Raw genomic sequence first — 16,076 nt, 5'->3', positions numbered from 1 at the left:
CCTACCTGTAGATAAGTTATGTTTCATCAAAATTAAACAATTTACTGCATCAAAGGATACTCTCAAGAATGAAATGACAATCCATAGGAGAAAGTATTTGCACACCATATATCTGATAAGAGATTAATATCTAGAATGTGTTTAAAACTATAACTCAACAACAAACAACCCAAATAGAAAATGGCCAAAGGACTTGAACAGACATTCTCTAAGAAAGAAACACAAACAGCCAATAAACACATGAAAAGATGCTCAGCATCACTAATCATTATGAAAACATAAATCAAAATCACAGTGAATTACCACCTCACACCCATCAGGATGGCTATAATAAAGGTTGCAGTGAGCCGAGATGGCGCCACTGCACTCCAGCCTGGCAACAGAGCTAGACTCCATTGAAGGGAAGGAAAGGAAACGAAAGGGAAAGGAAAGGAAGGGAAAGAAAGGGAAAGGGAAAGGAAAGGAAAGGAAGAAAAGAAAGGAAGGAAGGAAGGAAGGAAGGAAGGAAGGAAGGAAGGAAGGAAGGAAGGAAGGAAGGAAGGAAGGAAGGAAGGAAGGAGAGAGAAAGAAAAAGAAAGAAAGAAAGAAAGAAAGAAAGAAAGAAAGAAAGAAAGAAAGAAAGAAAGAAAGAAAGAAAGAAAGAAAGAAGAGAGAGAGAGAAAGAAAGAAAGAAAGAGAAAAGTAACAAATGTTGATGAGATGAGGATATGGAGAAATGGGAACCTTTGCACACTGCTGGTAGGAATGTAAAATGTTGCAAATTCTGTAGAAGACAGATTAGCAGTTCCTCAAAAAGCTAAACACAGACCATGTGATCCAGTAATTCCACTCCTAGGTATATACTCCAAAAACCTGAAAGCAGAAACTTGAACAGATATTCTTACACCAATGTTTACAGCATCATTATTCACAATAGCAAAGAGGTGGAAACAACTCAAATGTCTATCAGCAGGTGAGCAGGGCCAGGCGCGGTGGCTCACACCTGTAATCCCAGCACTTTGGGAGGCTGAGGCGGGCAGATCACGAGGTCAGGAGATAGAGACCATCCTGGCTAACACAGTGAAACCCCATCTCCACTAAAAATACAAAAAATTAGCCGGGCATGGTGGCAGGTGCCTGTAGTCCCAGCTACAGCTACTCGGGAGACTGAGACAGGAGAATGGAGTGAACCAGGATCGTGCCACTGCACTCCAGCCTGGGTGACATAGCGAGACTCTGTCTCAAAAACAAACAAACAAACAAAAATAGGTGAGTAGGTAAACAAAATGTGGTGTGTGTGTGTGTATATATACATATAATATATATAATAGTATATTATTCAGCCTTAGAAAGGAATGAAATTCTGGCACATGCTACAACTTGGCTGCACCTTGAAAACATTATGCTAAGTGAAATAAGCCAGACACCAAAGGACAAATATTGTATGATTCCACTTACATCAAGTTACCCAGAACAGACAAATCCATAGAAACAGAAAATAGATTAGAGGTTACTAGGGGATGAGGGGAAGGGAAACAAGGAGTTATTGTTTGGGGGAACAGAGCTTCTGTTTGAGGTGATGGAAAAAAATGTGGAAACGGATAGTGGTGGTGATGAGTGCACAACACTGTGAAAATACTTAATGCCACTGAATTACGCTTAAAATGGCTAAATCACCATCAAAATCCTACATGCAACTGAATTCTGGATTTTGTTAAGTAAATCAAACCTATGAAGGAGAAAGGTATAAAGAAACTTGAGGATAGTAGTAACCTCCGAGCAGGGAGATATTCCTGGGGGTTTTCATTTGCACTAGTCATGTTTTCTTTCTTGATCTAGATGACAGGCACATGTGTGTTTGTTGTTGTGTAGTTTTACTGAGGGTCTGCAGTAAATGACAATAATTAAAATTGACAAGATCAAGAGGCAACAAAGGAGCTTTGCAAGGGGGCAGCGAGCCTACCCTGCAGGAGTGAACACAGACCCCTTCTTCCTGAGGTGGCGCCAGGTCATTTACTCTTCTGGGCCCCAATCATTTGAAAACCCCATCCCGTATCACAACTCTGCTCCAACACCTCCCCTTGACACTCCCACCCTCCCCACACGAGGAAGGGACCTCCTAAGCTGCTAACCTAGTGCCCTCCCAGGCTGGCTGGGTGGGTGGGTGGGCAGACTGACTGGTGTGGGGCAGGAGTTCCAGGGAAGCAGCCCCTTCCACTTCCCTGGGCTGCCTGGGCAGGGAACGAGCTGCCTGGCATTGGCAGGATGGAAGGTGGGCAGGAATGGGAGCAGGGAAAGACAGGATAGCATGTGTCTTCATTTCTGTGTGTTGGCGTCGAAGTCCTGCCTGCACCCCTAGCCCACTCTGTTTCCTGAAACCAACCATGCCCAGGCCCAGTCTAGTGCTTGGACCAGAAGACGACGATGTGGCTTTGCCAACCACCATGCATGAGGAAGAAGAGACTTTTGCCTGCTCTACCTTCCAGTCAAGAGGAAAAGATTCATGTGACATGAGGCCTCCTGCGGCACTGGGCAGCCCCACCAAGCCACACCTTCCATCTGGCCGGCTGGCCTTGGTGCTGGACACCTGGTCCCTGCAGTGCCACTGTGTGGGAGGCAAGGCTTTGGTCAACTCGAAACCCCCACCCCCAATGCCAGTGATGGCCGCAGTGGGTGGATCAAGCAGAGAGAGGAGTAACGAACACGGGGGCCACCACCTCCCATTGGTTATGGCTGGTGGCTTTCATTGCCATAGCCCTTTGTAGCAACAGCTAACAATTCTCATTTCAAATCCTCAAATCAGTAGTCAAAAACTGGCCAGTCGCAGTGGCTCAGGCCTGTAATCCCAATACTTTGGGCAGCCAAGGCGGGTGGATCGCTTGAGGTCAGAAGTTCAAAACCAGCCTGGCCAACATGATGAACCCTGTCTCTACTAAAAATACAAAAAAATTAGCCAGGCGTGGTGGTAGGTACCTGTAATCCCAGCTACTCAGGAGGCTGAGGCAGGATAATCTCTTGAACTCAGGAGGCAGAGGTTGCAGTGAGCCCAGATTGCACTCCAGCCTGGGGGACAGAGCGAGACTCCTTAAAAAAAAAAAAGGAGCCAAAGACTGCTATTGAAAAGTTTGCTGAATTTTGTGGTCAGAAAACTGATTGCTTTATACGACAAGACAGATTTCCATGTAATTTTGAGCATGTGGCCAATTGCACAACACATTTTATAACTTTAGTAGAGTGAAGTTGCAAAAGGGTCACGCCCGGAAGAAAATGCTTATGCACCGTTCCAGGAGTACCCATATCTGCAACACATCTGCCCACAGAGTCATGCAGCTGGAGTACTGAGGAAGCTTCCTGAAAGGGCCCTTTGCGCAGGCCTCCCAGCAGCACTTTCTCCCTCACCACATCTTGGTGTGCACACACGTTTTCTTTCTAGCTCTCAGCCAGTGCAGTGTACTGCACCCTATAGGATCAGATCCTTTGGCCACTACAGTCCTAGCTTTCATTGGTCGCCCAAGAGATGAAGACAGAACTCCGGAGCGAGGCCAAGCCACACCAGCCTAGTCCTGCATGCAAAATGATGCCTAAAACTTGCTCAGCCTTTGAGGAGCTCAGGCTGGACAAGGCCAATTATAAACAATGATTCCACTTTGGGTTCAGCCTGGGAGCGTGTCAGCATTTCCAGAAAAACAGATGCAATTTAAAGGTACAGCCCTTTGTCTCAGCAATCCTGCTTCTAGGAATTTAATCAAGAGAGAGCTCTGCACAACCATAGAAAAACAAGCACAAGGGGCCTGTCCCTGTGTTGTTTACACCAGCAAAGAATTACAAACAACTTAACACTCCTCCAGTAGGGGACTGCCCATTAAAAAAGTGAGTCCATCCACATGAAAGAACCCTGCTAACACATTTGAGAAGTGGCCACCATAGCCCACTGTGGACAAGGCTCGGGTAGTCCCAGCACAAAGCTCAGCTACTCATGAGCTTCAAAGCCCAGAAAGTCACTTTACAGCCCTGAGCCTCGGCACCCTGAAGTCAGCACTGCCCCAGGCTTGCACTGACCTTCACCACCTGTGCCCATGGGCCAGGCTGATGATGACAGTCTTTTGGGGTAACTACAAAACATGTGGTAAGGGCCATGGCCACCTTTACCCATCTGGGGGTCATTCACCAAAGAAGGATTCAGGGCAGGTCAACTGCTTTTTTCCATCTGGCCTTCTAGTACTGGCTTTGACCTGCAATCTCTGTGAGACCTCGAACAGGATTCCCTACATGCTAGGCTGGGCTTCGTGTGGGTAAGAACACATTGCTCTGTGGCTGCCTTTGTCTGATCATACAGCTCCATTAAACCAGGGGACCAAACTGAGTTATATTAAGAGGATCAGTTACCCCTGCTGAGCACGTCACATGGGTTATCACATTTAAGCCCCCAAAGATGCTGGGTGGGGTGGAAGGGCTTCATCATCACTCCATCACCATCAGCCCCATGTCACAGAGAGGGAAACCCCTGCCCCATGTCAAGCCAAAGGCTGGGACCCCCTCCACCACAGGCCCGACCAACAAAGCCACATCACAGGAGCCAAAAGGTCACAGTCAGCACACAAAAGGGTGCAAGACACCAAGTTCCCATGCCAGAGGTCTCAAGCCAAGAAGGCTTGGCTGCTTTCCTACAGCCCAGCAGAGCCTCCCAGGAGCACAACCGTCTGAATACCCAGCCCTGTGGTGGGCTGAGGGGAGTGCAGTGCAGTGGCCCAGGGTGGGAAGGATCTCAGTTTGAGAATGAGACCTGGCTGGGCCCAGAGGCAGTGGTGGTCCAGGGAGCAACACTTGGCAGCTGCTCCTCCTCCCACAGGAATCTCATGCCACCCCCAACCCAGGCCCCCCACCTCCCTAAGACAGTGGGACAAGCTTCCCCATGGCCCCCCAGGCCCTCTTGTGCTAAGCCTGATCAGGCCAGGCCCCTGCCTCTGTGGCCATCATCCAACTGTGAGCTTCACTCCCGGGGCTCCAGGTGCCTGGTCCACCTTCCCTTCCTCCTCAGGGCCTTTGCCTTTGTTCCCTCCTCCAGGTACAGGTCCTAACCTCCTTTCACCTATTCACTCCTCACTTTCCCTCGGGCATGAATTTCCCTGGGAAGACCTCCTCACCACTGACCACATCCATCCTGGGACTTCTCTGTGCCACTTACTGGGACCTCAACAGGCTAATAGTGAGATGAGCTGTGGAAGGCCCACATCCCTGGCTGAGGGCTCCACGCCCTTGCCTCCCACTGTGTGCTGAGCCTGGCCTGAGGCTGGCGCTCCGTCATGCTGGCCGAGGAGACACATGCAGGGGATGAGGATGCACGCGGCCAACAGCAAACCCAACCTGGGCAGCCTGAGATGTGGATGCTGAGCTCATGTACCTGTGCCAGGACCAACAGAAGGCACCCCCTGGGAATGTTCTGGATCCAAACCTGGTGATGGTTACCCAGGCATACACACAGATCAAAACCAACACGATGGACACTTTACTGTATGTCTGTTGCACCTCAATTAAAAAGTTTAAAACAATTTTTTTGAAAGCATCTTCTGGGCTGAGGCAGGATTGCTTGATGCATTTGAGGAGTTGAAGACCAGCCTGGGCAACATAGCAAGACCCAGCAATTTTTTCTAAAAAAAACTTGTTTTTTAATTAGCCAGGCACGGTGGTGTGTACCTGTAGTCCTAGCTACTCAGGAGGCTGAGGCAGGAGAATCACTTGAGCCCAGGAGTTCAAGGTTGCAGTGAGCTAGCACTGTTCCACTGCACTCCAGCATGGGCAACAGAGCAAGATCCTGTCTCTAAAAGGAAAAAAAAAAAGCATTTTCTTCAGTGTCAACTTTTTCTTCCCAGGAATCTCATCTCCCACATATTGATACACAATTAACAACTGAATTGGAAATTGCTACCTGGGAGATGATATCGGACAGTGTGCACGAGGCCACACCACTTGGCCCCTTGTGCCCTGGCTGCTCGGGCATAGCCCACCTGCCCTCTGGATCCTCCTGGTGAAGAGGGGCAGATGGGGCTGGGCTGAGGCTACAGGCTGCCAAAAAAACCCGAGGTGGAGCCCTGAAGTCTGACATCGCATCAGAGCTCTGCCAGGCCTCACCGTGTAACCCAGGGCAGGGGTTTCCTGTTGATAAGGCGTGGGTGCTGGCCTCTGTGGGCCCCGTCGATGCCTGTGGCTCCTCCGAAGTGAGTCTGCCCTCCTGCCTCCCCTCTGCTGCCCCACAGTGGGTGCTTCCTCAGCCTGGAAACTTTGTGCTCCACATTCCAGGCCTCTGCCCTCCCCTCCCTCCACTCTCTCGCTGCTTCCCCACTTTCTAAAACCTTCACGGTGGTCTATACCAAAAGCAGAGTGTATGTAAGGTGGGAGGCCAGGCACAGTGGCTCACACCTGTAATCCCAGCACTTTGGGAGGCTGAGGCAGGTAGATCACCTAAGGTCAGGAGTTCAAGACGAGCCTGATCAACATGGCAAAACCTCATCTCTACTAAAAATACAAAAATTAGCCGGGTGTGGTGGCTCGCACCTTGTAGTCTCAGCTACTCAAGGCCGAGGCAAAAGAATCGCTTGAACCTGGGAGGCAGAAGTTGCCATGAGCCAAGATCACATCACTGCACTCCAGCCTGGGCGACACAAAAAAAAAAAAAAAAAAGAAAAGAGAGAATGTAAGATTGGAACATTCTTACATCCAGTTACAAGAACTGGAGTTCTAACACCCAGACAGGGGTCGGGGGCCCAGGCCACTCAACCTCCAGGGACGGCTCCTCGGGGTCACCTACCATTTCTTTCTCTCGCAGGCGTGTCTGTGGATCCAGTCTATGCAGGTGCTGCGGGTGCCCAGCCATGGGTAGGGGGCAGGGTGCAACAGAGGTCGCTACTGGGGAGACCCGAATCCCTTAGGGGCCCCTCCCAGAGTCAAGCACCAATAGACTAGGGGGTGAGGGGGTGCAGTGCCTCAGGCTGGCCCCTGAGGAAGACTGGCCACTCCGCTCCAGATGTGAACTCCCTGCACTCCGGGCTGCACTGTGCCTGGGTGAGTGGGATCTGTGGCATAGAGGGCCTCGGGTGAAAGTGGGGAGGTGGACGTGGGTAAGCCAGAGCACAGCCAGAGGCAGGCCGAGGGGACAGAAGGCGCTGGTGTCCCCGCTCTTATGCAGTAACACAGCAGCAAGAGAAAGACAACTGCTGTTCCCTCTCCAGGGGAGTTGAAGGCTCCTCCTCATGCCAGGCACAGGGCAGGCTTCAGAGGCCACGAGTTACCAAGTTCCCACCTGGCAGAGCCCATCCACAGAGCTGCTCTTCCTACCATGTGCATTCACTTACAGACAGCAGTGGGGGAGAGCTGGAAGCCCCCAGAGCCAGGTACGCAGCAGGCACTCAATAAACGCTTGTCATGTGACTGGTATATAACAATGCACTATCCGGGGAGGAAAAGCAGACACAGAAGCCGAGGCCTAGGGGGTAGTCGCTTCTCTCATAAGGATGAGGCTGGTGCTGCAGAATCCGCCCATTTTTGTCCACCCCTTGGACACCACCTGGATCAGGCCCCATCATCTCCCACTGGGACCCTCCCCACAACGTCCTAGCAGTGTCCCTGCTACTACTGCTGCCTCCTCAGGTCACCCCAGAACCAGCTCTCCACAGAGCAGCCAGGGTGATCTCAGAACAAGGGGGAGCCAGGACCAGCAGAAGGAGATAAAGATATGGGTGAGGGTCAGCTGGGACTCACCAAGGTGACTTCACACACAGGAGGCAATTAAAAGACCGACTTCTCCATACAGTCCAGGCAGGGGTCTGAATGGGAGAATGCAACACCACCTACAAAACATCCTTGTCCAAAAGTTCAAACCTGAATCTGATCACACTTCTAGATCAATCCACCAACTCACAGGAAACGCAAAGGTCAGAGCAACTTGCAAAGGTCCATCATCAGCAGAATCCAGACGCAAGGAAACCCCACACGGTTCTTCAACAATAAATCCAAGTATAGAATGGATAAAGGAGAGACAGATGAGAGAGAGAAAGGGAAGCCGACAGGCTGTGAGAGGAGCAAGAGCCAACCATGAGAATGTGCTGTTCTTCACTGGACCCTAGTCATTTGAACACTGAGTGTGTATGTGAGGATGTCAAGAAATCATTATTTGTCAGACGTGACTATGATTCTGTGGTTATGTTGCTTAACCTCACCCTTTCAGGGACCTCTGTACATTGTTTGTGGGAATGTAAATTAGTACAGCCACTATGAAAAACAATATGGAGATGCCTCAAAACACTAAAAACAGAAATACCATATAATCCAACAATCCCACTACTGGGCTGGGTATATAGAAGAAATGAAGTCAATATATCAAAGAGATATCCGCACACTCATGTTTACTGCAGCACTATTCCCAAACAGCCAAGACATGGAATCAACCTAAGTATCCATTAATGGACAAATAGATTTTTAAAAAATATGATCCATGTACACAATGGAGTACTATTCAACTGTCAAAAAGAATGAGATCCTGTCATTTGCAGCAACATGGATGGAGCTGGAGGTCATTATGTTAAATGAAATAAGCCAAGCACAGAAAGTCAAAAACCACATTGTCACTCATAGTGGAGGAGCTAAAAAAGTGGATCTCATGAAGACAGGGAGTAGATGGGTAGTTATCAGAGTTCAGGAAGGGAAGGGAGGATGGGGGGTTGAAGATATACAGTTAGATAGAAGAAATATCTAATATACAGTTAGAAGAAATGAGATCTAGTATTTGACAGGTCAGTATGGTGACTGTAGTTAACAATCTATTATACATTTCAAAATAACCAGAAGAGAATAATTCAACTATTTCTAACTATTTCTAAAGATAAATATTTAAGGCTGGGTGTGGTGGCTCACACCCCTTAATCTCAGCACCTTGGGATGCAGAGGTGGAGGTGGGAGGATTGCTTGAGGCCAGGAGTTCAAGACCAGGTTGGGCAACATTTTGAAACCCCATGTCTACAAAAATTTTTATTAGCTGGACATGGTGGCACACACCTATAGTCCCAGCTCGTTAGAAGGCTGAGGTGGGAGGACTGCTTGAGTCCAGGAGTTCAAGGTTACATGAGCTATGATCCTGCCACTGTACCCCAGCCTGGATGACAGAGAAAGACCTTGTCTCAAAAAAAAAAAAAAAAAGCTATCTAGGATTTGGCTTACAGTCACCCCGGCGATTCGTGGGACATACAAAACGGGACCCCCATGAGGTGATGCTAACAAAGTTATGTGATGAGAACACAAAATTCCCGTCTCCATCATCTCTTCTGGCTAATTTTATATAGGTTTCAAATCTTCCATGATAAAAAGGATTTTTGTAGTTGTTGTTTGTTTGAAATCTCAGATCCCACTAGAGAAGTGAGGAAAAGCAGAAAGGTGGGAGCATTTCTGTGGCACAGAGCCTGGTGGACAGCGAGGGATTTCCAACGATTCCCCAGAAGTTTGTGGTGTTCTGCAAATGCTCATTGCCAGCTTCCTTTTTCAAGTAAACTTTTAACCCGTTTTGTTTTTTGAAATCTCAGTTAAAAAAACACCCACCTCACACGCAGAAGTGACAGGATACGGAGCACTCTGTGACCAGGGCTGGCCTACGCACTCTTTGTGATTGTCTGAGAAAGATAAGTACAGAATCAAAAGTCAGAGGGTAGAAAGGTTTACAGTTTTATCATTTGACACAGCAACCTCATGTCTGTCGAGTCTAATGAGCAGATAATGGGCTTATCTTTTTATATATCTTCAATCTTCTTATAACAATTTTCATCATATTTTAAAAACTGGCCCATGAAAGATTAAAATTTTAAAAACAATCATCTAGTCTTTCAGCATGGAGAGTTTGAGAAGCACTGTTATGGACCAGACATGGATCCCCTGGAGACCCCAAATCCATCAGCTTAGGAGGTTGGCCAGAGACGCCAGGACAAAGCTTCTCTTCCCACCGTCTGCTGTGCCGACTCCTGTACTTCCTATAAATGCATCACAGGCGCTGCAAAGCCTGTTTGATTTTCTGCGCTCATTGGCACACTTCCACGCCAGTACAAGCAGAGCCACTTCCAGCAGACACCTCTGTCGCCCAGGCTGGAGTGCAGTGGCAGGATCGTAGCTCACTGCAAGGTCCAGGTTGTGTGCTGGGTGCCCCTGCTGGTCAAAGCTTGGCCAGCCATGGTTAGCCAGCCAATTTTCACATACATGCCCACTGCTGTTTCCCCTTCAAACTTCTGGATGGGTTTAACCGCAGAGGGTCCTCAGATTGCAAGGTGAGCGTCTGAAAAACTGACTGCTTCTTTGTATCAACTGGAAATCACTCTATCACTAAAATACCGAAATAAATCAGGAGCTGGGGCTAGTGTAAGACATCAACCTGCACCCATGGCCCCAGGTTTCTAGTGTGCTCCTGAAAATGGTATCACTGTTCTAACTATGATACACACACACACACACACACACAAATCACAAATACAAAGTTATAAAATAAACTCACAGGCTGGGTGCAGTGGCTCACGCCTGTAATCCCAGCACTTTGGGAGACCGAGGCGGGCGGATCACCTGAGGTCAGGAGTTCGAGACCAGCCTGGCCAACATGGTAAAACCCCATCTCTACTGAAAATACAAAAATTAGCTGGGCGTGGTGTTTGGCGCCTGTAGTCCCAGCTACTCAGGAGGCTGAGGCAGGAGAATCACTTGAACCCAGAAGGCAGCGGCTGCAGTGAGCCGATATCATACCATTGCACTCCAGCCTGGGCGACAGGAGCGAAACTCTGTCTCAAAAATAAATAATAAATAAATAAATAAATAAATAAATAAATAAATAAATAAACTCAACTCAACTCACATGAATATGCAATGTCACCTGTGTCGGTTGCATGCATTGGTGTTCCATGTTCAAGTTTTACTACATTGAAAGAGAACTGAAAGTGGCTGGTAGTCAAAATCCTTAGGTTGCAGTCTCCACTCTGCTACCACTCGTGATTAGCATCCATGGGCCTCAGTTTCCTCATCTATGAAATGAAAACGCAACCACTCATTTCATAGGTTTTGTTGAGGGCCAAGAGCTAAAAATACATTTCAAATAATTAAAAGGACCAGGTGCAGTGGCTCATGCCTGTAATCCTAGCACTTTGGGAGGCCAAAGCAGGAGGATTGCTTGAGGCCAGAAGTTCAATATCAGCCTCGATAACATGGCAAGACCCCATTTCTAAACAATAAAAATAAAAAAAGAAAGAAAAAGTTAGTCAGGCATGGTGGTGTGCTGGTGTGCACCTGTAGTCCCAGCTACTTGGGAGGCTGAGGCAGGAGGATTGCTTGAACCCAGTGAGCTATGATTGTACCACTGCACTCTGGCCTTGGCAACAGAACAACACTCTGTCTCAAAAAAAAAAAAAAAAGGAAAGAAAAGAAAAACAAAGCACAAAGCTAAAACCAAAACACATAGTGATTTTATCAAATTCACAGCATGGCCTGAGTTTCATCCTCCCTCTTCTTACATAGCCTCACTCATCTTGTTTCTTCCTCCATAAAGTGTGGAATGTGACGCTACAACTATGACCAATAATATTATTAATAACAAATATATTCAAGTATCATGGATCAAAAAATATACCACCAATCCTGTTGCATGTGCCCAACATAGGGCCCAATGTAGGTTGACAGGGTGGTCCTCCCTGCAGCCCTATGAGGCTAACTTCATCACCCCTGTTTACAGATGGAGCTTTGAGAGAACCACAACAGTTCCTGCCTCCTCTGCATTCCAGGCTTTCTCTGAGACCCCAGTGTGATAACAACAATGTGAAAATCAATGCAAGTACCCAGGAGACAAGGCACAGGGACCACAGCCATGAACAGAACACACGTATGTGACTTCAAGGGGTTTCTCCTAGGAACCAGGACGAGTGGGATTAAAGCTGAGTTAACACCTGGCCTGAGTCTGTGGGCTTTTCTGGGTCAGCCCCTCCTACTACAGCAGAGAAAATGCGGTTTTGTAGCCCTGCTGGGAACAGTGGGGTGCAAGCCCTCAGTGTGGCTTCAGGGTCTTTCCCTCAAAGCAGGCATTAAAGTTGACCAAGCTTAACCACCTGGAGCAGAATATGGAGTTGAGGGAGCACCGATGCCAGGAGTGCTCCTAACAGCTCCTCTCCCAGCTCAGGCTCACCACCAGAGTCCCTGGGAGACAGCCAGTATGTGCCAGAAACGGCTCACTCTTCACGAGACAATGAATCCACTGTTGACCAGCCAGGGCTTTGATTAATATTTGCAAAAGAATGAAGTGGAAAATTCCACCTGTGTGGGTGGAAGCTGGACCTGCGGGACATGTCAACAACCCTGATGGCCTTGTTCTCCCAGGAATGGATCAGGCAAAGAAGCAAAGGTCTGAATAACAATGACAGAATCTGGGGATTACCGTGATTCTTGGGTCCTAGGGAATTTTCCTTTTTTTTTTTTTTTTTTTTTTTTTTGGTTCTGCCTCTCCTGCCCCTAAATTTACGCAGCACTCTTAAATCCTTCAACTTGCTTTCCTATTTGCTGTTTATTCTGTGTTTCCTAACAGCCCTGCTGGGGAGGCAGAACTGATGTCAGTCCCATGTTACAGATGGAGAAACTGAGGTTCCAAAAGACCAAGAGCCTCACTCAAGGCCAACAGATGGTGAATGAGTCACAGAACCAGGTGGTCTGGAAGCCAGGCATCTCACTACACCGTGGCTGCACAGAGCCTGTCCCTAGGGTCTGGGGGTCAGGGCCATGGGTACTTGACCCAGTGATCTTCCAGGCTCTGGCAGAGGCCCTGACCTTTGCTCTGCCTGTGAAGCAAGAGGAGGAAGTTCAAACCAGCTACCCTGGGTGGGCAGTCACAGGCACTGGCCTTGGAGGAAGGTAGGTGTTAATTAATTTATTCATCCATTCAAGCACTTAATGAGCACCTAGAACGCCCCCCCCGCCCGCACAGGAAGGCACACTGTCTGGTCGCTCTTTCAGAAACCCAGACCTAGCAGAATTTATGACTGAAGGGAGAAGGTCAGAAAATCTCCAAAGGTTGCTTCTCTTATAGACTCAAATCACTTCATCGCTCCTATCACCACCCCATTTTACAGAAAAGGAAACTACTCTGAGAAGAGCAGTGACTTGCCAGAGCCTCTAGTTCAAAAAGCCACAAAGTTATCAGGCTTAGGCACCCAAATAAATTGTGTCCCTTCCAGCAGGCCACCTGGGACCTTTCATGCAGGACTACTTGAGGCATGGCCTTCTGAGCGAGCGGGGCAGGGGGAACCCCCCAGGAGACAGGCGGACACACCCTGTTTGCCCACCTCAACCTCCAGTTGTGGCTGCAAGGCCTGTCACACCCTCTCCTCCACTCCACAGCCCCAACTATGGAACTGAACCAGGTTTCACCCCATCCCTAAGCCCCAGGGGGCCAGGGCAGTGTCATCCTGAACCCAGGACAGCAGGAAAGCCACTTGGGCTGTGTCTTGGGTCTGCCTGGCAGCCCCTGCCTGAGTACTCCTCCTTCTTACTCACAGCTCAGCCACCTCCAGACCACCCTCACCTGACACTTCTTCCCCTGGAGAAAGAACCTCGGCCCTTCTCTTTTTACAAAACCACCTCCCCTTTCCTCTTGCCAAGGCTACCTGTGACTGCCACCAGCCAGCCTCAGTGCCCTTGGTCTCTCTGCTCCATCTGACCCCATGAGCTCCTCCCTCACTACTGGGCATTCCTGCTGCAGCCCCTCCTAGACCTCCCTACCTCCTCCAGCAAGCCCTCCTCCCCAGGGCTCTATCCTCCTCTCCTCTCCACTGCCCCCTGAGAAAGTCTGACTGACGAACCCTGTCTCCAGGCCTAACCTCTGCACCCCTGGTTGTCTCAAAGCCCGTGTGCCAAACAACACCAAGCTCACCACAGCAGGGCCTGCCCTGGCACACAGCTGAAAAGCCAGCACAGCCCAGAACCTGGCCCACAGTACAGAATCAGATACGGAATGAACGCATGTTAGTGAAGGGCTGCCTGCTCCTTCGTCTCAGACGGACGAGCCCTCTACTTGCCCTGCAGAGCCACCCAGGTGGCCTTTGTAAAACTGAAAATTGATGGCCATCTAAGCCTGTACCATTATTCCTCAGCACCATGGGACAAAGTTCACAATCTTTTTTTTTTTTTTTTTTTTTGAGACGGAGTCTCGCTCTGTGGCTCAGGCCGGAGTGCAGTGGCCAGATCTCAGCTCACTGCAAGCTCCGCCTCCCAGGTTTACGCCATTCTCCTGCCTCAGCCTCCCGAGTAGCTGGGACTACAGGCGCCCGCCACCTCGCCCGGCTAGTTTTCTGTAGTTTTTAGTAGAGACGGGGTTTCACCGTGTTAGCCAGGATGGTCTGGATCTCCTGACCTCGTGATCCGCCCGTCTCGGCCTCCCAAAGTGCTGGGATTACAGGCTTGAGCCACCGCGCCCGGCCAAAGTTCACAATCGTGAGCTTGCAGACCAGGCTGTTTTCAGCTGAGCTTCCGCAGCAGGGCGGGCACTTGTGTCCTTGAAAATACTTCTCACTGCACTCGTCCTCACTCCAGGAGTACCCATCAGCCAGCACCCATGTGTCGTGCACCTTTGCACCCAGCACGTATTTGCTGAACAGGAAGATGACTATTAGAGCTGAAAATGTTCTCAGGGGCCACAGGGCCCAAAGCAACTCAGAGAGGTGGAATGAGGGGCTCAGGGTGGCCCAGCCCCAGGCAGGGGTGCGGCCACAACCTCAACTGAGTTCCCTGGTCAGGAACCGGAGCAATTCTCTGAAAATGCTACCTGCAACTCCACACGTATGCATGCCAGAGCCCAAACCTCTGGCTGATCCCCAGTCCATGCAAGCTGTAACCAAGCTGGCAGGGGGGCCAGGCCTGGCACACAAGTAGGGCCTCAGCTAAAACAGCTGCTTGACTCAGTACAACCTCTCACCAGCTGACAACACATCCCTAAGTTCCATACCCCTCTCTAGGACTCCGTCTTCTCATTTGTAGAATGGAGCTAATTCTGCCTACAAGTTTAAATGGCCCTGAGTTGGTCACCACAACCCTGTCGTTTGCAAACCGAGGGGGCTGAGGCAGCAGTTCCAGCCTCTGTGGCTCCACTGTTAGCCCAGCTGATCTTTGTGAACTTTCCCCCAAACCACTGTGTCTCAAAGGATGGTCCCTGGGCCACCCACCCACGAATTACGGGGGCGTGGGTGGAAGCTCGTTAAATGCAGATCCCGGGCCTGACCCGGACCTGCCGTCTGGATCTCATTTTAGGCGGTGCTCAAAGATCCCGGGCCAGGGAAATTTGAGAAGCGCTGCTCCAAATCGCCAGTGCTGACGGCTTCCGCTTTGGGAGCCCCAGGTGCTGCTGTCCGAACTCACTTGGTGGAAACAGACATTTACCAGAAAGCCTGGGGTCGGGCAGCGGGCACTCCTACCGCTCTAACACCGCGTAGCTGAAAGAACTCGCTCCTTCAAAGGAGTCAGTGAGCTTCGGCAGTCCGCGTTCCACCCATTTCGCTTCGCGGGGCTGGGCGATTGTGTAAAGCGGGCCCGGGTCTCGGCGTCCAGCCTGGCCCCAAACCTCCTGCCCCCAGGCCTCTCCGGGCTCCCGGCCCGGCTGTGCTGCTGCGGCGTCGTCGGGGCGCGTCCGCGGCTACTCACCCGGGGCGACTCGGCCGAGGGCCCGACAGTCGAGGACAGAGCGGGAGGAGCGGGTGGCCGCGGCCCGGCCCCTGTCCCGCGGCACTTTAACCGGCGGCGCCGGGGCCCCGCGCGCTCTCCGTGTCCGGAAGGGGCACGCGGCCGTTCCGACCAGGTCGGCCCCAGTGCGGCGAGGCTAGCTGGGCTCCTGCGGGGGGGCGCGCAGCCCGAGGGCGGGTGCAGCAGGGGCACCTGGCTTACTGCACGCACGTGTGCGCGGGGGCCGGCGCGCGCCGCGGCTGCCGGTGCTCCGCCTGCGCTCGGACTCGGCCCATTCCTCCGAGTCCCGGCAGGCGAGGGCGCTGCGACCTGCCCCAGCCGGGGAGGGAGCCAGCGGGCCCGCCCTCTGTCAGGGTGGCGGGACT

At 50.5% G+C, this 16,076-nt stretch overlaps 1 protein-coding gene across 4 annotated transcripts in view; it reads right to left on the bottom strand.

Annotated features, from left to right (window-relative positions):
- Nucleotides 1–16,004, bottom strand: part of CHDH (choline dehydrogenase) — a 31,309-nt gene extending 15,305 nt beyond the window's left edge. Inside the window, exons 1-3 of one of the 4 annotated variants that reach the window (XM_038003785.2) lie at nt 15,673–16,004; nt 10,856–11,021; nt 9,565–9,635 (exon numbers count right to left, since the gene is read on the bottom strand). The gene's annotated coding sequence lies outside the window, so the exon portion shown is untranslated. Of the gene's footprint in view, nt 1–9,564; nt 9,636–10,855; nt 11,022–15,411; nt 15,629–15,672 lie in introns of those variants that run through there. The other 3 variants (XM_038003787.2, XM_038003786.2, XM_007984619.3) reach the window with 3 other exon arrangements.
- Between the last annotated feature and the right edge of the window lie 72 nt (nt 16,005–16,076).

Source organism: Chlorocebus sabaeus, chromosome 22, assembly GCF_047675955.1.
Source record: "Chlorocebus sabaeus isolate Y175 chromosome 22, mChlSab1.0.hap1, whole genome shotgun sequence".
In the NCBI taxonomy this organism is placed as follows: Eukaryota; Metazoa; Chordata; class Mammalia; order Primates; family Cercopithecidae; genus Chlorocebus; species Chlorocebus sabaeus.
The sequence above is the reverse complement of the archived record's forward strand: the minus strand, read 5'-3'. Positions and strand labels throughout refer to the sequence as shown.